Source organism: Plectrocnemia conspersa, unplaced genomic scaffold (genome assembly GCF_051122295.1).
Source record: "Plectrocnemia conspersa isolate PC_06_02 unplaced genomic scaffold, ASM5112229v1 ptg000010l, whole genome shotgun sequence".
Taxonomy (NCBI): domain Eukaryota; kingdom Metazoa; phylum Arthropoda; class Insecta; order Trichoptera; family Polycentropodidae; genus Plectrocnemia; species Plectrocnemia conspersa.
Window position 1 is genome coordinate 14,614,901 of NW_028277174.1, and position 23,665 is coordinate 14,638,565.

A 23,665-nucleotide genomic window follows, 5' to 3' on the forward strand; every position below is an offset into this window, starting at 1 on the left:
CAGCTGTTTTCAAACTTCTTTATCAATATTATAGATATTGCATACGGCTCTTCATTGCGTTTTGAATCAGATCAACGTATTGTATTGGTAATAAATTTAAATGCACGTAAGCGTAGATTTTTATTTGAGCAAATTAATCTCTTCCATATATTTTTTAGACTTCTTCAGTGTCTTTAAAATCTCTTAATATTAATAGATATACTTTAAAATAAATTAGCTGTATCCCTAATACTTAAGGTATGCTATATTATACGCATACTTTTATGTGTTTAAATTTAAATTAAACATAAGTTTAGAAAACAATATATTGATTTCAATACATTCAAGACATTTATTAACATGATATAACAATACAATGTTTTAAAATAAATCACAGCATACTTACGTTTAACTTTAATTTTCAGTTAATTTTATTTACCTGTACAAACCTTTAAATATATTATATAAACTGCACTAAATATTGTAAACTTAAAGATTTTGTATATTAAAAATTAAAACAAGAGTAGAAATTTTCAGAAAAATTAAATGTAATTAAAATAATCACTCATTAACAATGATATATAATTTTAATACTGTCTTCAGGGGCGAAATATTTTCAAATATATTCCTTATTTCAAAATTATCTAGCGCTACAAAGGTGCCGAACTTTATTCATGTATTTCTTAAAATGTGAGGTATTTCACTTTTCTGAAAATATAAATTAAAAAAAGTATTTAAAGTGTGTTGCTGAATAATTCACTGATAAATTCATAAGTTCGATTTTTATTACAGTATATGAATAATTGTTTATCTTAATCAAGCAAGTGAGCCAAAAATGCTTAAAAAAATAAATTTCATCAATCATAAATTTTTTAATTTTTAGCTAAAATAATTTTCTCAAAGCATTATATATTTATTGTATTGATGGCTACTTTCCAGTTCTTAGTTAACAATAAAAATAGTCTTTATATAATTCATTACTAGATAGATATTTTTAAACCTTTTTATGTAGGCAATTATTTTAGCATATTTCACACACAACTTATGACATGCTTCTACCAGCTTTTAACTCTACTCAAGTTTTAGCTATTATATAAAAATAACATGTTTGAATTAAACGACGATTTAATCAACATTTCAATATGCTGAAGAATCATTGGCTTGTATACAATGCCACGACTCACAAACGTATTAACTAATCAGTTGCATATTAATATATAATATTAGTGTATCACCCACAAATAGATTATACACTGGACTATTTGTTATAGACCTATTAGTGGTAAGTTTTTAAAAATGTACAGAAAAAATAAAAACACATCACACAGCGCATTTAATCAAATTGCAACGTTTCGCCGCGAATAAATTTTCCCGAGTCGACCTCTCTCATACCTATTGTACAAACACGTCCATTTTTGCTAATTTCGCGCCTGTATGACGCACACGTTCGCTTTCGCAATTTTCGCACAGCGAAATAGTGCAAAAAAAGTGTGTACGAATGTGTAGTAGATGCATTCGCGAGGGCAGCGGATAATAAATTATCCGGGGGCCCCGTGTTAAAATGTCACGGGTATAACTTTAAGCTTGGGGGAGTTCGGTGTCGGACTGACAATAATGGACGAGTGCGCGCCGGCTCTAATATGTACGGCAACACGCCCGAAATGTGAAAAATTGACATTTAAAAAGCACTTTTCTTATTAGGAGGCTTCCTCCTCATTCTCGACAAGCCTCGAGGGTGGATTCTTCGAACGGACGCGAAGTAAAGCTCCTCGGGGGCGGCACAAAGGAAAGGCGCCGCGAGTGACGGGCACACTTCATTGTTGTCCTCTCTTGACATTTGACGTAATTTCAGTGATGGAATCGTGAATATTTTATTATTAAGTGAATCTGCTTTGTGTCTAGAAGGGCTTTGACGCGATTAGATAGCGATTTGAAGCAATTAGGTTTTGTTCTATGTTTATTTATCTTGGAATAATCTAATTAAAAGCAATAAATCAAAATTGCTTTTGTAATTCAATATGAGAATATCTACATACATATGTAAAATTATTATTTAGTCACATTATATAAATATTTTTTGATAGATTAATTATTATTTTTTTATTTATTAGTTTGCCTATGTATATATTTTTAATAAAATTGATTCACCACAATTATTAAATTACTAGAATGCGTCTTAATAGTCAACATATAAATCTCTAAATAATATCATTATACTATCTTGCCTAATGAGGATTATAATTTTAACTCTTTCATAGTCAATATATATAATACGACATTTAAAATTCTGGAGTTTCTATATCTCTACAACTTTAGTGATTAACATCTTATAATATAATTAGATAATAACTATATACTTATAACTACGAATTATTAAAAAAATAAAATGCTTTTTGTATGCAAAATACATAATATAATATTTATATGGTATTCAAATAGTAATATTTTTGGATTTTAATGCCAAAAGGGTGTAGTTTTCCAGCTAAGTAGACGTTGGAGAAAAAACGATTTATTTATTAGGTCTTTGCTGGCATGTCGAGTTGTATTATTGTCGGTTTTGATTTGAGTAGAGCAGCTGGGATCTGTCGTGATGTGTTCTTGTGATGCCCTTTGGACAATCCGCTGATATCTTTAATGTCTCCTGGATCGTCTCTGCTAGTGCGACTGTGACACTGTTTAAGATAGGTCTGGTAAATCACAGATGATAACGTTTGCGAATCAATTGCATCGTTTCTTGGACACATTCCCGAAATATGTTCACGCCTTAATATAAACAGTATAAATTGCTATTCTGGCGTTCGGTAACCAAATGGTAAAGTAACAATAGTATTAGTCCAAGGCATAATGTATTGTCAAGAGCGTAACCTTTCCATACATTATTACCTTAATTTTAAACAGAAAATACATAGCTATGTACCTACACATAATATGTATTTATGTATTAAACTTATTGTAACTAAATTATATTGTAAAACATCGTCACTATAACCAGCGACAAAAACATATCTACAAAGATATTTTTTTAAATACACACAATGGTAAAATATATTTATAAAATTACATATACTGCTTTTAATATTATAAAAATAAAATAATAAGCAGTATATTTTAATCGTATCAAATATCGCCTAATTAAATTCCTTTTAGAATAAATCTGCATATTGTTAGATCATTTTGCTTATAAAAAATGTATTCATTTGCGTGACGACGCGCAATTTATTCGCGTGACTTAAACCTTTTTTTAACTAATTTAATGCTCATGAACGTCACTAGAAAATACTTAAATATATATTTTATTATTATATAATATTATATAAAGAAAAAATTCCAATGTATTTCTACGTATATATTATATCATGTTTTGCAATTATTAGGAAGAATCTTTTTTCATATTTATTTTTTGCATATTTCAAATAACCGTCATAATTAAAATAGGAACCACGCTGGCAGATGTTCAAAGCCAATTATAACCGCAACAACCACCCAAAATCGAAAAATTTGGTAATAAAATTCGCCCCCACTGTCGCAAATTAATATTATTAGAAAAAAGTCGATTCGTCAAACCACCCGCCTTACTAATGAGGTTAGATCTGAACGGTCTTCGAGCCGTGACTGCTCGGGGGTTTGTTCCCGCGAGGGTGGTTCGTGTTGCCCTTACAAAAAGCGACCCCTATTATTGTTATGCCTCGCCATTAGTTTGTTTACACCTCCATCTGATATGGCATGCGCCCTTATTAGCAATTAAGGGTCGCAAAGCCACAAAACGGCATATGGAATAAGCGGTCACGGTACAAATTTAACTGGCAACAGATAAGGGATGGTTAATTTTAGCTGTTTTGAGTCTGTTTCGACGTCATAAAATTGGGTGAAACGTTCGAAACGAACGTAATCATAATGGCGGCGGAGTATAATTCCTGAATTTGGCGTTTGATTGACAACTTACGTTTCTGATGAAATTAGAACTTTGAGTTTCCCCAAGGACGTCCGTGATGTCAAAACAACATCGCCTTAAAGATATTTTTAATTAAATTAATGAGTTTTATAAAATACGGTCATATAATAAAAAGCGCAATTTAAATAATATTACTGCAGTTATTTAATTGCAATAATATTTTAAGCATAACAGTTTTACTCAGTTATTTATTGTGGCTAAGCTGAGTTATCAAATTACTCATAAAGAAATTATAATTATTTGTTTGTTAGGAATAATTATAAATAGTACATTTTGCGTTTATTTGAATTAGTTAATATATTCAGCAAAAGCAAAGTTTTACGCGAAGGAAAAATATAATATTTTTATAATAATAACAAAATTTATTGCGTTTAATTGTGTAATGTTTATATTTAGTTTAAGGCTACGCGTAAATATACTATATTTTGCTACTTTTTGCTCATAAAAAGTTGCTTGCCAATATTATTAAATTAAATCTTCATAAGTTTACTATAAAATTTATGTAATATTTTTACTAATAGTAAATTTAGTATTAACTATTAGTTACGAACTTTATTGACATTTTATAAGGTATAACTAAAAACTTAAACTGATATTATTTTTCGTTTGATTTGTGTCTTTTTTTGTTTAGTTGGTCTTCTCTTATCGGGTCAGTTTTACGTATGTAAATTTGTTTGTAATTTATTGTTTTACATATTATCGCCATGGTCGTTCGTTTCACGCTGCTGTGTGCAAAATGCAATTTTATTGCATTGGGAATGGATTTTTTTCCCATTTCATTTTTAGCATTGTAGCAAAATTTGCATGGCGCTACGCTGAAGTTGTTCTGTGTGGCGTGTAAACAATGTATGCGAAATAAATCAACCGTTGCAAAGTGATGCAGGTATAGAACAAAAAGACCGATGTTTACATAAGCGAATGACCAAAAATATACACATGCGGGCAACCGACGACGTAGATAAAATATAACATTTTAGAGTAACAACTATAACGAAATAAATTAAAAAATATATTAATATATCTATATAAATACACTAATTATTTAAACAAAAGCAATATCCTAATGCTACTTTTACTAAAACATTGCTCACTATAAAATATTAAACTAGCAGCTGGTACTCCAATCTTGCGATAGTATCATATTTTGCGCTACAATATGCCAACCTAATTTTACTTAAAACATAAATAATGTAGGTGTATTTTTTCTTTTAACAAATCAAGTTAAAATATACCCTACTTTTCCACAAGGGATAAACCACCCACGCCTTGGAGGAAACATTGCTATACAATTTCGGAGAATTATTTTCAGGAAAGCCGGTATATTACTTTCCATTCGGATATCGCATGAATGCGAATAGGATATTCGTGTTTCTGGTATCGCTTTTTCATATAACCAAATAAAGCGCTTATACGACCCGACGAGTTTTCTCTCTCATTCATGACCTTTCCTTGTTGTTCCTTTTCCGCTTTCCTATCTTCCCATGAGACAGGAGCACATTTGTTTCTCTTATTTGTTTATTTTCGAAAATTTTACTTATCATCTAAAAGCTTTGATTTTTAATAACATGTTATATACAATATATGATATGAAGGACATTGCTCGCCTATATTTGATACACAGTTATTTTTAGACGGAGAGATGAAACGACGTCTTTTTGATTAAAATCTTGCTTAGTATTGTTTTATAATTTAATTTTTGCAGTCTGTCTTTTCTGCTTGACATTAAGCAAAACTACTATCATTAAATCTTACATCAGTAAATCACTATGCAGGATAAATATAAATCAATAATTTTTCTCTTTAATCTTTCAGTCGATCTCTCCGTATTTAATTTATAGGTCAATTTGTCAAGATGCTATTCAGTCATTCCTTGTATTTTCGGGTATTAATGAGAAGTCATAATAACAGTATCATCAGCAAAGATTGGACAGATAGTACGGTTTGTACTTGCCAAGTCTGCTGTATATAGTACATACAGTACTGGCCGTAGTATACTGCCCTGAGGTATCCCAGATTTTATTAAGCAGACTTGACATTTTACAATAAAATACGTATGACTTTATAATTTTATATACATACAATGTAAGGTAGTGCCTTTTGTATTTTATATTTTAATTTCATATGCCACACTTTCACAAAAGCTTGACTTATATCCAGGAGAGCAGCTGAGCAATATTTCCTCTCTTGTAGATTTTTCTTTATCTCGTTTGCCACTCGGTGTATTTGTTCAATCATGCCGTGCTTTTGCAGAAAGGCGAATTAGTGGCTTGGAATTATCTTTCGTTTCTGTAGTTTTGTATTAATTATTTGTAGCAGTAGCTTTTCAATCATTATTGATAAAATAGGTAAAAGACTAATATTGTTGAATTCATTAACTTCACATTAAGTTTCTGGTTTTGATATAATTAATCAAGACCTGAAAATGTATAACACAGTATTTAAAATGAATAATCAAAATGTTAGATAATGACCTTATACTTGCTCTTACCAGGTTATACAGTTATTTTAGTTCCCCAAATTTGTTTTTCTGTGTGTATGTCTTACAGAAAGTTGGCAGCGTCGTGCTAAGAATTTTTGGTTTACTAAAACTATTTTAAATAATTTTATGCATTTACTTAGTGACGGGTTTTTAAAACACATATTTTTAATTACATAAAAAGAACGTCTTAATAACGATATTTTCGTAAATCGAAGTGACGATTTTAATATATTTGAATATAGGAGTGTTTATGTAAGAGCTTTTTCGCTGCAAGCAGTTTTAATACCAAATTCGCCTTGCCTTCGCAATGACAATCCGAAATTGAGAAATCTAATTTGTAAATCTGAAACATAATTTTAAAATGAGAATGAGCTTTAACATAATCTGTTTAATGGGAAATTATATTATATAAATAATTAAAAAATTAAATTTTTTTTCATGATATATTATTATCATATAATTATTATATATATTATTATCATACAGTAAATAGTATAAAAATTGTACATCAAATATATTTTATTTTATCATATGCAAAAATCTCCGATTATAAATTTCCAACAATAAACAAACCCGATTGCTCTGTCCCAAGAACGTTATATCTTCCTCTTTGCAAACGGCAGCATCTTGTGCCTCTCTCCTAAGAAAAATGGTTACAATAAACCCTTTCACGTAGCGGAATACCAAATGGTGCAAAGTCAAAGAACACTGCGGCATGTATTTTTAACCAGAGCTATTTATCTTGACCGAGCCGAGTACGCCCCTCATCTAATCGTAACACTAACACACATCTTCCGTCATCTCGAATGTGTGCTTTCTTTGCCCGACGTGTTTATAAGAGCGCTACGCCGCAAAGGAATACCGCAAATGTACAAACAAAAGCAAAAGCCCTTATCGGAACTTGCCTACTGTTGAATGTTTGCCCGGAACTAATAAGATACGGCGTGTGTGATATGAGAGAAAGAAAGAAAAAAACAATAAGAAACAGTGAATAAAAATAGATCCGGACAGAGCTATTATGGTGGATGAGATAGAATCTGGGCGTTTAACTGTTTAACCGTTATATCTATCCAATTAAGATGTATTTCCGAGATTGGGGAAACAAATCACCCGTAACAAAAACACAAGAGACGCTCGGATGGAAATAGTCTGGCTACCGGTCTATTCTGGGGAGGCCGTATAACGTTTAAAAATGTTAATGATAATTAAGAATGCGCAAGTCTGAGGAACAGACGGGTTTTAATTTAAGGTGACTTGTAGTTAGCCTAATGAGTGATATGCCATTTTAACCTTTAAGAAGACCTATTATATCGATGTAGTTAAATTATATATCTATAGGAATTGAAATAAAGGTTATGCCGGTCCTAGAATGCAATTCCATGTATCAAAATCTCACATCTTTACAAAAAATTAAAAACAATATTTTTAAACTAAACTATATAATATATTATGAATGACAGCATTAGGTAAAAATAAAATATAAAGTGAGGTGGTTATAATCAATACTTAATGTACTTTTTACTAGTGTGATCTAGTGTTAACTAATCAACCATTTCCACACTTAGTCACAAATAAAAAAAACATGGTTTACAAATATAATATGCGCTGATTTTAGCTATATTAATCTGTTGTTAATTTTAAGCAAAAATATGGTTGCACTATTCTATGCTATATACTATTGATTTAAAAACAGTCAAATATAATAATATAGCTAAATAAAATTATTTTATGTGTTATAAATACAATAATATAAATTTTTTTTCATAAAAAATAAATATAGTAAAAGAAAAATATATTTTTTAGGAATAATTACATACATTAAAGAAAATCTTTAACCGTCGTAACAAAATGGATTCGTTGGATTAAGCTGACTACTCTTGGGGGGATAAACCCGAGAGCGTTTTCCCCCTTAGTCTTGGTGTCGCCTAATTTATCTGCCCCCAATCTGCTACTTTTACCCTGGTGGGCATACTACTGTGCCACTCATAAAAATACCCGGTAATCGTCACCGTTTTACACTTTTGTCAAAGGAGATTGTATCTCTGCAAATGGTTCGTTCAGAGGCTATTCCGAGAATCGTTAGTTAAATGATTCCACCATCTTGAGCCGTTAGCTATCGCCCACGTAAGGAGAAACTTTTTTTTATCTCAAGCAAAACATAATACGCACACTGTGCGCTAGTTGTGAGATTGTCATTCATAAGAAAATATATATTTTAACGATTCGTCGCAGATTTTGTCTCTCTCCTCTCTATTACGAAGCTATTTTATTTTTTCTCGCAAAGCAATTCCGCTAAAGGTCGACCCATCTCCCGTCCTATTCACCTCACATTATCGGTCCAGGAATATCCGAAGAGGGGAATTTTCGCAATCCCTTGTCTGCTACTCATCTCATTATCTACGCCGTTCACGTTCTTTAAGAAAAACTTTTTTTAAAGCGAAAAACTTCTCATACACGTTACACGGGAGTTTTGTTTAATTTATATCGCCGATTAAGCACAAAGTCCTAATGGCGAATTATCCATTTTCATTAAGTCCCTTTTTATAAATGCGAACAAGCGACTGTCAGGTCGGCTAAGCTCGTTTGGTTTATGGCTTTGTTTGGGTTGTGTTTCCTGTAGATTTCGGGAGGCTTTTCCTAACTTAGTACATACACATTTAGTGGAGGTTCTGATTCAGCTAAGTAAAAAGCCATTAGCAGTGGCGCCCGAAGAAAATATTATTCATGAATTCCGCGAAAGCTCGAAATCTGCCAATATGTCACGCCGCGAATTTTCGCTCGCGTGTGGAGCTTTTAGATTAAAAATTAATATTCTCTTTCAACGTTCTTGCATCTTCCATCATATCTTATTATATAAAAGGCTTGAATATGTTGCTGGATTTCGAGAGTAAGTATTACTTACTTGTTTTATACGTTTTTTAACATCACCTTATGATAAGACTTGCGAACGAATACCTTTTGTAAAACAGAAAGACATTAAAGAGCTATAAAAAAATTAGCTTAATAGCTGCACTAAATTAATTAGTATTAGATACCCTCTATAAAAAGCTAATGAATTGTATAAGAAAATTTATAAAAAAAAGTTTGTAAAGAAGAGTAAAGATCGTTTAAATAAAATAAATAGAATATCTAATAAAAGTTTTTAAAACGAGGATGAAAATTTATAAAAATGTTACATAAATTAAATCTTCGTTTTATTAACAAATAATGATTTTTTTAATACTTTCACTTGCTAACTAGAAATATGTCATTGTTTATTGTTTATCTTATAAAACTATTAGAGCAAATATATTATGCCTGCTTCTTAAGTTTTATGCCTGCACTACACTCTCTGGAAGTTGGCCAAGGCTAGCCAAGGACGGAGAATATAGTAGGCTACTTCGGTTGAGTTCGGTTCTGTCCGCTCTAAAATCTCTCGGAAGTTGTCTGAGGTTACCGAGAACGGGAGGTAAAGTAGGGGTAATTTAGTCGAATTGACCAGCTTCGAGCGCTTCCGAACATTGTCGGCAAACGGGTCGAAGTCAAAAAAACCGATGTCGGAGCTGCTCTTTCGAGCGCGAGCGGTGAGATACTTCTCCTTTCGCTCTCTCGCGTGTTAAGTGACGAGAGCGAGAGAGATAATGATATGTTTTTTTGCAAACTGAGATAGAACGAGTAACTCGATTCAATTTCAGTATGCGCGTAGGCGTTTTATTGTCAACACGCATGACCGTGGTCCCGTGGTCAAGTTATAATACCACATACTTATTGGGGACTTCAACAGACTCTTACTGACATCTTTGAATATTTTAGGGCACTATAATGGATTAATTATATTTTTGATAGTATATTCTTCTAACAGATATTGTTATTATATTTTTTTTCATATAAAATTAAATAATTAGTGGTACTTAATTTTGTTAAAAAAATTCGTTTCGAATATCCTTATTTATTTTCCTAGATTGGTTTATATAAATGTCACACCATAACGAATTCATATTTAGAATCGATGGCGACAAATTTTAGGATAGTCACAGTTGTGGTGCTCGTATTCTGAAGTATAATTTTAATGTCTTATGGCATTTTGCAAAAGCCGACAAAGATTTTGTGTAATTTGAATATTTATGACCAAAAAGTTTTTGCTGATATTGTATTGGTGAGTGTCCACACAAACTTTTATAATTATCAGTAGCGTAATTTTAATAATATGACAATTTAAATATTGCGATTATTTGGCACATTTTTCGATCGCGCGCAAATATGCCAGTTGTACATGACAGCAGCAGCCGTGCGGACGTCATTCACGCTACTCGGACGTCGGCGACTTCGGCTGACTTCAGTTGAACTTTTGTTCGGACAACTTCCAGAGAGTGTAGTGCATGCATTACAGTATATCAAAAAAGAATGTGTTTTTTTAAAAAAAAATTTATTTTTTACTAGTATGAATTATCTAACCTTATTAAAAATTATGTTATTTCTTTAGAAGAAAATCATATTTTTAATATTTAAAATAATAGTAATAATGATAATTATGAACTACAAGACAATGCCCGTCTATAAATGACAAAATTTCTTCTCGATAAAATCAGGAGACTTGGCTGTACAGATTTATATCATCCAACTTTTTTTTTTCAATCTTTCCTCCTTCCGACTACCGTACTTCGATCGATGCAACACTTTCTAGATGGGAAAAAAATCAAAATGCATTTGTTATGAAAAGGAGGCTAATGGAATATTTTGAATCAAACCTTTATATTATTTTATGCTAACGAAATTAAGAAAATCCCGAAAAGTGGGAGAAGGTTATATCGTTAAAATAAAATATTATTTTGAATAATTTTATTAAAAAATAACATAAACATTTTGGTTTCATTATAAAAACGACAATAATTTTGGGGTTACCTTATATTTATATATCAAAGCTATTTTTTTAAATGATTCGTTAAAAATTAAAGTACCCTAAAATGAAAACAAACAGATATCCCCTTCGCTTTAGAGAATTGCTAGTGTCTCTCGGTGAGTAAATTGCCTACAAATGTAAGTTTGTGCTCACCCCACCGGTGGTAAGAATGAAAATAAATCTAAAGACAGTAAATTCAGCACAACACTCGAAACTAAACTCTTGAATTACGTTCGGCGGCGGTGAGGTACTCTCCAAAAAAGGGGTATTCGCGAAACAATCTGCAAATTAGAATGCTTTACGGTGGATACAGTGGTAGACGAGGACAATAAAATGAAAATAATGGCGTATTGAATGCAAATTCCGACGTTTATGTACCTTTTTTCTTGAATAATAAATTTACGAGTGACGTTAATAAAAGTAATTGCTTAAGGTATTTAAATGAAACAAATAATTAAACAATGTATATAATGTTATAAAAGCAATATTATTTTATTTGTAAACTAAAGAAAGCAAACGGCAAAGTCTTAAATTGGTATTAACCAATCGAAATGTGCCTTTATATGTTTTATATTGTATCTAATTTATACGGGTTAAAACCATTAAAATAGTTATTGAAGCTATAATTTGCTGTTTACAATAATACTTTTACTAATAGCACATAAATATATAAGCTTGTATATAAATAAAAAATATTTTTTTATAATAAACTACAGGTTACACTGTTACACGTTACTACTTTGACTCTTTAGGATAACTATTTTAATTACTTTTTTTACCATTTTTAAATGTGCAAAAAAGTTTTAAGCTTACCGAAATAATGATTTTTTTTTAATTATATTTCTATTTTTTAAATTATATTTAAGGTAATGAAATCTTTTTCTTGGAAAGGTGACTAAGTGTTCCCATAAAACTTTTACATTTACGATGTCAATAATACAATTATACGATTTTGGATTCTATCCAAAATGCGTGGATAGATGAATCAGTTCACTTTATATTGTTGTCGTTTTATGCGGAACTATAAAACATTGAGTGAAATTGTAATTAAACTGGAAACAAACTCTGTGTTGAGAGTAAAGCATTTTAATTGTTAGGAATTTATATTTTTGACACCCCTAAAGCATAATATTTAATACTAAAAACAGTTTGAGAACCGATCTCTAAGAAATATTCTATAATGGCACTAAAGCATGGTGCAACTATAAATTTCTTCGGACAATTTGCACGGTAGACTGTTTTTGAAATATGATAATGTCATTTGAATATCGCAACTCTAACATAAAACGAGTATGGCTCTCTTGAATATTTCAACTGCACGTTGTGTATTGTCAAAATTGAAGAGTCTGAAGTTTGGAAACGAAACACTTTTCGTCATGGTTCGACTTTTGTTTCGGGCTTTCATTAAAAGTTGTGTGACGCATCCCGACTTTGTGAATTGTCACTCCATGAGGAGGGCTCCTTGGCACATTACGCAGCAGAAAGCGAGGCGAAATTCTAGGCACCAGCAGAAGAGGGAAGACCTTTAAGTAGATTGGCGCTAGCTGAAGAAGTCTTGAAATTGTCACACAAGTTATCTCCGAGTTGACTGAGCTTACGGCTCCTGCCAGCGAGCTTTAAGTGCCCCCCTTTTACGAAAGCTTTCCCACTTATCTGAACTACGGGAGCAACTGGAACCGTTATAAATATAATGCCGCGAGGCAAATCGAACGCTACGCGTTTAAAAGCTTGACTTGTGTTGTAATATGAATGCTAACATAATCCCAGAAATCTAACACAAAATTATAATACTTCATTGCTACCATATATTATTTGCTTAAAACAATATATCTAAAACAGTGTCACCTGATATTCATAGAAATATAATCTAGTATGAAATCACATATCATTTTTAATTATGGGGAGACAATCATAATAACCATTGAAAAATATTAGATAGTGTATATGCTTTTAAATAAGGCATTTCGGAGCTTCAAGAAAATATCATCATCAATATTTAAATTCGGATTTTTTTATATCTGTGACTTATTTGTGTTCTTTTAAAGCTCTTTACTATATAATTTATACTACTTTACCCTCTTATTAATATGTTTTGGTTATTTTAGGAGACATAATAATAACTGCTCGCTGAATTCTCGAATTTTTTTTGCTAAAACTTAAGTTTGTAAAAATATTTTTAAATGTTTTGCAACTGCTGCATTTTTTATACCACTGCATAAGAAAGAGTGGGTCCGTGCCATATGTTTAAAAATATGCATGCTTCTTAAAAGATCTTAATAGGAGTCAGAAGTATCATATTTGAATGGTAAAAATTAGTTTACGATTTTTTCAACTACTCTAATTAACCTTATCATTACTTTGAATTATCCGAATATTATAATAATAATCATATAAGAAGTAACCGCACTGCGTAAAAATTAGCAGATTGCAAAAATATATGGGGGCTTTTTACAATGTTTTTTTCATCGAAATTTCCTTATAAAAAAAAAGATGGCTGACTCCACTTTAGATTGTATGTGCTATTTAAAAACTTATTTTCAGAATAATGTATGATAATAATCCAACTAATATGTCTTAATAAATGAAACATATTTTACTAATATTCAAGTTCTTATATATTTTAAAAACTATTAATAATATAACTATTGTATAATGCTATAATATTGGCGAAATATTATTGCAAAACTAAAAACAGTAAAAATATTTTAGTTTAAATATAAATACATAATTTTTTTAACTTATCACAATTTATTGAGAATGAAAAAATACCGAAAAAGCAGACTACCTAATCCAAATAATAATTTTTACGACCAGTGCCCCAATAGCATTTTTTACTGTACGAATATTTTCTGCAATATCAATAATGGTTTTCATACATTAGTTTCCACACCATAAAGAATACAAGTTTTTTAATTTTTAACAATAATTCGATTCTCATATTCATCAAAATTCACTTTTTAAGAACGTATTTAAAACTATAACATTTATCTTTGATAAATCCCTGAAACGAAATTTTGTATTACGTTATTATCAAATAAGGATAAAATTTGAATAATGTATCTATATTAAATAAGTTTTTAGTATATATCATAAAAGACAACTTTATTTAGTACATGACTTATATTCTTAATTGCTACATTGTTTCATTTCTAAAATATATGTTTCAAAACTAAATCGAGTTCATTAAAACCATTCTTATTATAAGCCATATTTTAAAAGGGCCATTTCTCTACTAGAAAAAAATATAATTATAATTTCCACAATTTAAGCAATATTGCAGTTGACATTAACACAATGAATTAATATAAATTATACACATAAACACGAAAATCGTGTCGTTCATGCCTTTAAACACGCAATCAATTCGGCACTCGGCGGGCTTATTTTTCATCCGAACCATGTCACCGCGTGTGCCTAATTTGAATTCGCAATATGTATCGCACATATACATATGCATAATATATTCCAAATAGGCATTTTAGAAACGCAAAACAAGCTCTGCATTGATCGTTATAACGGCCGTTATCTGGCGCGTGATTATGCCGAATAATGTATGGCCAGCGTCAGTAATCGGTGCAGGAGACGTGATTACCACCGAGTCGCCCCCATTTATTTAAGGGTGGCTCGGAAAACAGGGAGCAGACTCGAGGGTTAGCCTGTGTTGTCTTAGACACGAACGATATCTTGCGGTGGTCTTAAGGCGAAGATTTCGTGGCGTCCTTTTGTTGGGATTTAAGCTACGCTGGTACGAGTTTCTCACGTGCATTTTTTTCAGGGGATTTATTAACTGACGAGTGTGTATGTGTTTGTTAAGACACGTTAAGAATTAATGATAACAATTTCGCTTTTAGTTGGGATAAATGAATAGTCTTAAATATATAAAAACCTAGATGTTGCAAAAATACTCTATTAAAGCAAATATAAATAAAAACAACTTAATTACATTAAATTCATAGGATTGTAAGGTAGACTTACAGTAGAATAAGTACTTAAGTAAAAGGGATATTTTCATTGTAAAGATTAAAGGCCATTAAAAAATATAATTTTCTTTTGCCATATCCTAGTCATTGCAGTGCTTAAAATAATATTTATACATATATTGGATAAATGTTAAAACTACTGCTGAAATGAACAGATAACTTATTTTTGATTTTGACAATAAAATCCTAAGTTTAACCTGCCTTAAAGCTGACTGAATCCATTAAACGCAAACACGAGAAAATTTCACGTACAGATTAACATAATTAAACACTCAAAATGTTGCCTAATTAATAATTATATACTAAATGTCCTGTATCACCCCTGACACAATAAACAGGACAAACTAAACGAATGTGATTTAACATTTTAAATATCCAGATGCGTATAGCTAATGAAACAAATAAATTTACTCGTACATAAATATGTATGAGTATTTTTTCGCCATCGTTAAATTATTTTTAACCCATTTTTAAAACACATCATTATATTATATTAATATTGCTGCAATTTCTATATATTATTAAAAAATAGTCCTAAAATTGTTTTTACATATTTTTACTTATATTCTTAATACTATACATCATAGATTTTACATATTATATAATAAAAAAATAGTTTTTTCATATAATACTCTAAAAAAATATCTGCTCAAAATATTTATTTTTGACTAACGTCAGTTTGATGTTAGTCAAACAGTAGTTTACATACAAATATACTACATCAATTCAAACATATGCGTTTCCAAACATACTTTTATTTTTATTTTATTGAAAATTATAGTGCTCCCTAAAATTAATAAGCACCATCTCAGATATTTTTTTAGCTCCTTAAACATGTTTGTGTCTGGCAAGCTCGTTGAGATTCTGGAGAGTTCTCAAATGGTATCGCCCTGTTCAGCGAACAAGATTAAGGGACGCGATCGCGACTCTTTACGGCACTCCAAAGCTCGCAATTGTTTCTGAGCAATGGCGGTTTTTTAATACCACTCCCTATGAACTTCAGAAAGAGCATTAAATGCAATGATCAAAAAGGTCCTAGAATACAAATACTAATACGAGCCGCACTCCCTCTTGTAGATATATATCTAAGAAATTTTTCTCAAATTCTCTCTAACGGTTAAAAGTATCTTGCTTCTTTAGGATTTCAGATAATGAAGCTATATTTAAGAACGTTTTAAATTAGTGTATCGTACAGAAGGTGAATCGGCAATAAATTGTTAAAGTAGCCACGCATCTTAAAGGCCTTATCGCAAACATATGCATACAAAATCTCCATCCCTGCTCGAATGTAACGCTATGTAACGCTAAATCATCATCGGTATTTCTGCATAAAATACCTCTGCCTATACTATACATATATTCTTCTTTAGTCACGTAATTCGAGGATCTTCTACTTGCTAATGTAAGGAGAAACTTAGTTTAGGAACATTCGTAAATATACCGACGAAAACGCAGATGGCTCATTTTGACTTAGTCATTAAAGTCTACATATAATTGTCAATGTCCAATACGGAGATGGCATCTGTTGAATAATAAATAAAATATATATTTTAACCGCTGACAAATGTGACTTTTACCCATTATAAATCATTGTAAAAACCGTCTCAACTTCGACTGTACAAAGGCGCTACGCCGTTAACCAGCACACTCTGCGGTCGTTTTAACTGGATGAGCAATGCGTTATTTCTTAAGAGGTCGACCCGCGGCAAGAGCTAATCCTCCCCGTGGGAGGTATCCGAAGCAGGAGACGCATTCTGGGAGTTAATATGCGGACGCCGATGAAATCTTTACGCGGTGTCAGGCCGACGGTCTTAGGGGTCGGACATTAGCGACTCATTAAATCAGTCCCCCGAAGGGCTTGTTAGACCCTAGCCACTCATGGCTAGCCCTGCGTACCCGGAATGGCACTTTAGACACCCGGACTTATGGACGGGGCGGAGTAAAGCACGTGACAGCGATGCATCTACGAATCTGGTAATTTCAGAATGTGCATTATGTATGAACATTCAAGTACGCCATGAGTATCATATCTCCTGGATAATATTAATCACTTCATTTCTGTGTAACTATCTATATCTATAAAAAAACTTTTACAACGCAAAAAGTTCTACCTATTTATATTAGTAAGATTTAAGATAATCGCATCGAATCTTAATACCGTCAAGTGCTCGAAGTAATTTTCAAAAACACATTTTGCTATCAATTGTAAATTCAAATCAATAGGATATAACTAAAAGGAATGGAGACATTCATTCATTGAATTTTATTTATTAAATTTGCATAGACATTTAGCGGCTAATCCCTAATTTGAATACCCATTGTATGGCGCATATTAAAATTCTGAAACATGCCTACAGTATCGGTTCGCCCTTTGCCAACGTCATTCTACTCTTGAGCGTCGGTTAATTATTTTTTATCGACTCCGCAAGTCTCCTGGCAATCGATCAACCGGAAGACGTTCCATGCATACAAATAAAGTCGTCACAATAGTACCAAAGACGGGAAACCAATCGGCCCGGCACTCCTTTGTATTCCTGGCGGAGTATGTCTGTTGAATAAACCGCCACAGGAAAACGTGCGCAATTCTAATGGTGGAAACCACCTGAGTCGTAAAATCAATTAAAAATCGACGCATATCTATCGTTTAACATCAATGTTCCACTACTGGATGAAATTATGCGTCATTCTTCTGTATTTAATATCAAGTCCATATAATATTTATTTTATTATTTTATTTTATTAATTTATTTAGCTTAATAGCTAATCTTTACATCTAACAAATTTAGTAAACACATATAAAAATATATAAAAAATACATAACAGAAAGAAAAAATAAAAATATACAATAATAAAGACTTAATATTATAATTTATTTCTATATGTACGAAGGTGTTTTTTTATTCCATTTATGAAACCCGTTATATTTTTGCTGTTTCGGATTTCTCTTGGAAGACTATTATATAAATCAAAACCTCCGTACATAACTCCCCTAGCCGTACTCGTTTTCTTATACTTAATTATCTTTAAATTTTCTCTATTTCTAGTATTATATTTATGTACATCTTTATTTCTTATTAAATACTTATTAAAATATTCTGGTAACATATTATTTTCTAACTTATATATAAATACTAAAACATTCATACTCAATATTTCTTGAACATTCAACCATTCTAATCTATCAATCATACTTTTACAATTAGTTAATCTATTTTTATTTAAGATTACTCTCATTGCCCTATTTTGTAATTTTTGCAACATTTGTTTATCTAATTTATTTAACATATTTATTAGTGTTGCACAATAATTAAAATGGGGCAATATTATACTATTGTAAATTATTTTTTTTGTATTAATAATTAATATATTTATTAATCTAGATAATAAACCTATTTTTCTACTAATTTTTTTTATTATGTAATTACAATGTTCTTTAAAATTTAATTTTGTATCAACAATTACTCCTAAATATTTTATATTATCCACTATTTCTATACTAGAGTTATTTATTACTATTTTGGTACTATTATCTAACACATTTTTATAATTAATAAACATACATTTAGTTTTATTCTCATTTAATTTAAGTACATTATTCTTTAACCATATTTCTAATATACTTAATTCATTATTTAAATTATTTACAATTTCTTTAATGTTATCACCTATGCAATACATTAATGTGTCATCCGCAAATAGATGAATTTTACATTTTTTCACGTTATTAACTATATCATTAATATACAAAACAAATAACAATGGTCCCAATTTAGACCCTTGTGGTACTCCATAAGACACTAATTTCTCTTCAGAATATACATTATTTATTTTAACTTTTTGTTTTCTTTTATATAAGTAATTATTAAACCATCTTAAAACTATATCACTTATACCTATACTCTCCAATTTCTTTAACATTATTTTTCTGTCTATTGTTTCGAAGGCTCTCTTGAAATCCAAGAAAACTGCTCCAATGATTTTGTTTGTATCCTTAGCCAATAGCCAATCATTTATCACTACTTGTAATGCAGTTTCAGTGGAATGCTTTTCTCTGAATCCCGATTGTTGTTCACATATTATGTTTTGAGAAGTAATAAATTCCTTTAATTGTTTGATTACTACTTCTTCTATTATTTTTTCTATACACGGTAGCATGTTGATTGGTCTCATTTCTTCAACTTTTTTACTATTTTTTATTTTAGGTATAGGTACAATAGTAGCAATCTTTAAATTTTCAGGCATTTCTCCTAAGGAGAGTGCTTTATTTATTAAATAATTTAATTTAGTTCCTATTATTTCCCATGTTTCTTTATTTATATTTATATCTAGTTCATCAGTACTAGTTCCTTTTTTAAATTTACATATTATGCTATGAATTTCATCTAATGATACTGATTTAAATTTACTAAATTTTACAATTATTGTTTTATTATTATATTGTACTAAATTACTAATCCTTGGTATTGAATTCACAATTTCTTCTATAGAGATATTTTAGTTTTGACACAATAATTTATTAAACTATTGTCTTAACTTTAATTATAAACATATATGATTGAAGCAACTGAATACAATCAAAGCAAAATTTTTGCCATTTGATTTTACAGAGTCGGGCCCAGGTAATTTTTCCCTCTCCCTCTTCCTCTCAGTAGGCCTAAACTTAACCAAATTGTGATTTTCCTTATCAATGAAGGAACGAGAATAAAAAATAGTATATAAATTATAATTGTCAGTTTTATTGCTCGCAGAAAAATTACATAGTTTGGGTGGTATGTAAGCAAACATATGTGGCGGGCGAAGAAAATGAAAAATGCACTTTCTCCCTGCAGTGGAATCGTATGTGATTCAAAACATGAAAGAGGAATCGTAGAATTCAGCGGTTGTAATTCATTCCGTGCGTGTATTCCTTTGTGGAATTCTTGTCTACGAATCGACGTCGGGTTATACTAGTAGTATAATAAAAACACAAACACTGTTCGCCAAGCCAGAGGCGAGTGTGGCATTTCGAAAAGCCATTCCCTGTTGTTGTGTTACATTATATTGTGTGGTTTAGTGTGCTGCTTGTGTTATTTATCGAATGCGAATTGTGTCAGTATGCATTAATAATTTAGAGAGGATTTGTGCAAATTGACCGCGGATTTACACGTGAGGTTATTTGTGCTTGATTGGGCATCAAAAATTTAATGAGGCGATAGAGTAATAATTCACATTGAATACCGATATACATATATTTAGCAACATCCCCACTGATTGTACAGCCTTGTTTTTGCTTTTCGATCTACACGATTCAGCTGATTTTGCTTTACCTGGATTTCTTATGATTTTTAACTCCACTGTCAGACTTTTTGGTCCTACATAACGTTCTACTTCAGTCGGATAATTTTGACTAGCTTTTCAATTCAATATCGCAGAATCTTTCATTTTAATCAATAGAATTTAGATCTGTCGGTCAAAGTGTTATTTAAAAGCAGCATTAAAATATCAGTGAATTGAAAGTTCAATAATAATAAGCTACTTCAATTAATAGAAAATATCTTTTTTGTATTCAATTAAAATATTAAAATTAAAATATACATTTTAATTTTTTTACTGATTTAATAACATTAATAAATTAAAGAAAAAGCAAGGGCGTTCTTTGCTACGACTACTTTACTTTCATATTTTACAATAATGACATTCCTGCGTAATTAATTCCTAAGCTTGAGCATTTATCTAAAATTTCTTCAATTTACTTCTCATCACAAGACGATAAGATAAATCACCCGATGAAGATCAACTTTGATATTTAATTAAATCATAAAAGGTCGCTAACACAGGCGCACAATGCGAGCGCTTAAACTGTCTATAAGCATCCTCGTCCCTTTCTATCATAATCTCTTCATTCTTTGATTCTTGCCATCCTCATCCCTCCCCGTAAGCAACAATGGCCAGCCCAGCCCTCCAAGCGTGCCTCCTCTGTTTTATTTTGTCGGTATACTCGAGAGTAAAAGTTTAAAGTTCTTTCGAGTAGCGAGGTTCTGGTAGACAAAGGGATATTTTTTTCACTGAAGACGCTACAGTTCAAACAAAACGAGAAGAGGCTTTCTTCTACGCCGTTACGACTCTAATTAAGGGCAATATTAATTTTATTCGATCGGTATAAGGCGATTTAATTAACTGAAGCGGGTCGATCACCATTTTGATAAAAATTGATCCGAGTTTGAGGATATTTACCTTTTATAATAGCGACGATCGACGCTTTTTCCGCGAGGGTTTTTGCAGGGGTATGCCTAGGGGGTGATAGGGGGCGCCTAAGGGATATTTGTACGGGGCGCGGTCGAGAAAATAAATAACAGGGACATACCGTGGGGAAGTATGAAAATATTAAGTGCAATGTAAGTTAGTGGGTCACTATTAATTGAACGTTGAAAATTTTTGGGCCAATAGTAACTCAATTTATTATTATAGTATATATTTATATTATATGATAATTTTATAGTGTATTTTAAATTCGGTATTTCTTCAAAGTACGTGTTTTATTTTTAAATTATGTCAAACGACGAAAGTCGACGTATCGTTTGTAGTATATTTTTAAACTTCTCGGCGTCAAAGCTATATTTTAAAAACTATCAATTATAAATGCTCCAGTTTTTCTTATATTGTGTTAACGGCACAACAAAGTTTATTAATATATTGTTCTAAATTTATTTACCCTTTATTGATTTAAAATATGGTTTACTATTGAAGGAAAAATATATGAAAAAATCAATATTTATACAAATTGTTTGTATATGAATTAAAAAATCTAGTTGAAATTATCGAAATATCACTAGAAATAATATACGTGTTACACAGGGAAAAAAATATTTTTTTTTCTAATAAATGTGATTTTATAAACAATATTAATTGCTAGATTTTTAGATATATACAGAAAAATTTAGCTATGAAACGACTATAAAATAATTGTATATCATACCAATTTAAGTTTCATTTAAATGTTTTTTTTTGCACTTATGTGTTATTTCAAATGCAAACATGTTCTAAAAAACAATATATCCAATCAAAACCTATAAAAGTAACTAATCCAAGAATGTATTTATATACTAGTACTTAGTTAAATGAACGACATGACGTTTGGTTAAAATCTAGATTTTTAAAAAAAAATATTTTAACAAAATATTGAAATATAATAGTATATTTTATTATAAGCCATATGTATATATTAATAGCATATATTCTAAAACTAATATTTAACATATTGTATTATATGATATTTTTTATTAAATTTAATATTATATAATAGAAATATAAATTACATTTTTAATGACTAATACAAAAAGCTATTTAAAATTACTCTTTTTCATCATAAATTTAGTGATTTACCATGCTTATTTTTTACAATACATGTATATTTTTTAATAAACATATGGTAAAAACATATTAATATGATAACACGTAATAAGATCATTTTTAAGAGGCAATCAAAAAAATGTTTGTCTCGTTTTATACTATTGGATTTTCTATAAATATTTTCTAATTCTCTGATTTTCAAACTGGCATCAAAGAGCATTTGAGTTAATAAAAATACAAAATGGTTATGAATTCCTCAATAATATAAATATATGTTTATTTTCATAAGCATTATATTTTTAAGTAATTTAACTTATATTTTTAACCTATTATTAAATATCAAACTACTGATTTATAATTTTATTCAATTTAATAATACACTCATCCCTCGATATACGCGCTAGATACGTTCCATAAAATATTTTTTAAATCTAGGAGTTAAACGAAATTTAAATTAATAAAAGTTAATCAAAGTTTATTTATAATTGCATTTCCTACATATATTTTTTTATAGCATGCGTTTTCTCTTATACGCAAATTTTATCAATAACATTTATTGACACTTCTATGTGTTTTTGTTAAATAAATCTGATTATTAAAGACTATTTTAAATACTTTTTTTATAATAATAAAATTTTTATTTTTATTTTCCAAATATCTCTTGTAATATAATAGCATATAATACTTGTGACATTATTAATCATAATTAAAGCTTTAATCTTACCGCGTAACCAGATCGACACTTCGCTGTCTTCGTAGCACCCCCATCGTAGAGCATCAATTGTGTGCGCTGGTACTGTTCGGGGTGCAAAGCGAACAGGCTGTTGTGTGCATCGTCAGTGGCAGTATTCGCGTAGCCGGCGCGGGCGACGCACGTGGGCCACATAGGCTGCTGTGACGATAGACTTTTACTTAACTACCGCTGACACGTGGATACTTTTCCGATAGTTGTTCTTATTCTGCTGAAACAGTGCTGTGCAGTGCACATACCACACAGAAATACCTACACACACGACACGTACGCATTTCCATATAAAATAATTCAATACACGATATGATCTGTGGGC

The 23,665-nt window shown here is 30.5% G+C and overlaps 1 protein-coding gene across 3 annotated transcripts in view; it reads left to right on the plus strand.

Annotated features, from left to right (window-relative positions):
- The window catches only part of LOC148230704 (kinesin-like protein CG14535), a 306,144-nt gene that overhangs the window by 205,061 nt on the left and 77,418 nt on the right, over nt 1–23,665 (plus strand). Inside the window, exon 1 of one of the 3 annotated variants that reach the window (XM_088194691.1) lies at nt 23,440–23,616. The exons of the other annotated variants lie outside the window; for them this stretch is intronic. The gene's annotated coding sequence lies outside the window, so the exon portion shown is untranslated. Of the gene's footprint in view, nt 1–23,439; nt 23,617–23,665 lie in introns of those variants that run through there. 3 annotated transcript variants of the gene reach the window in all.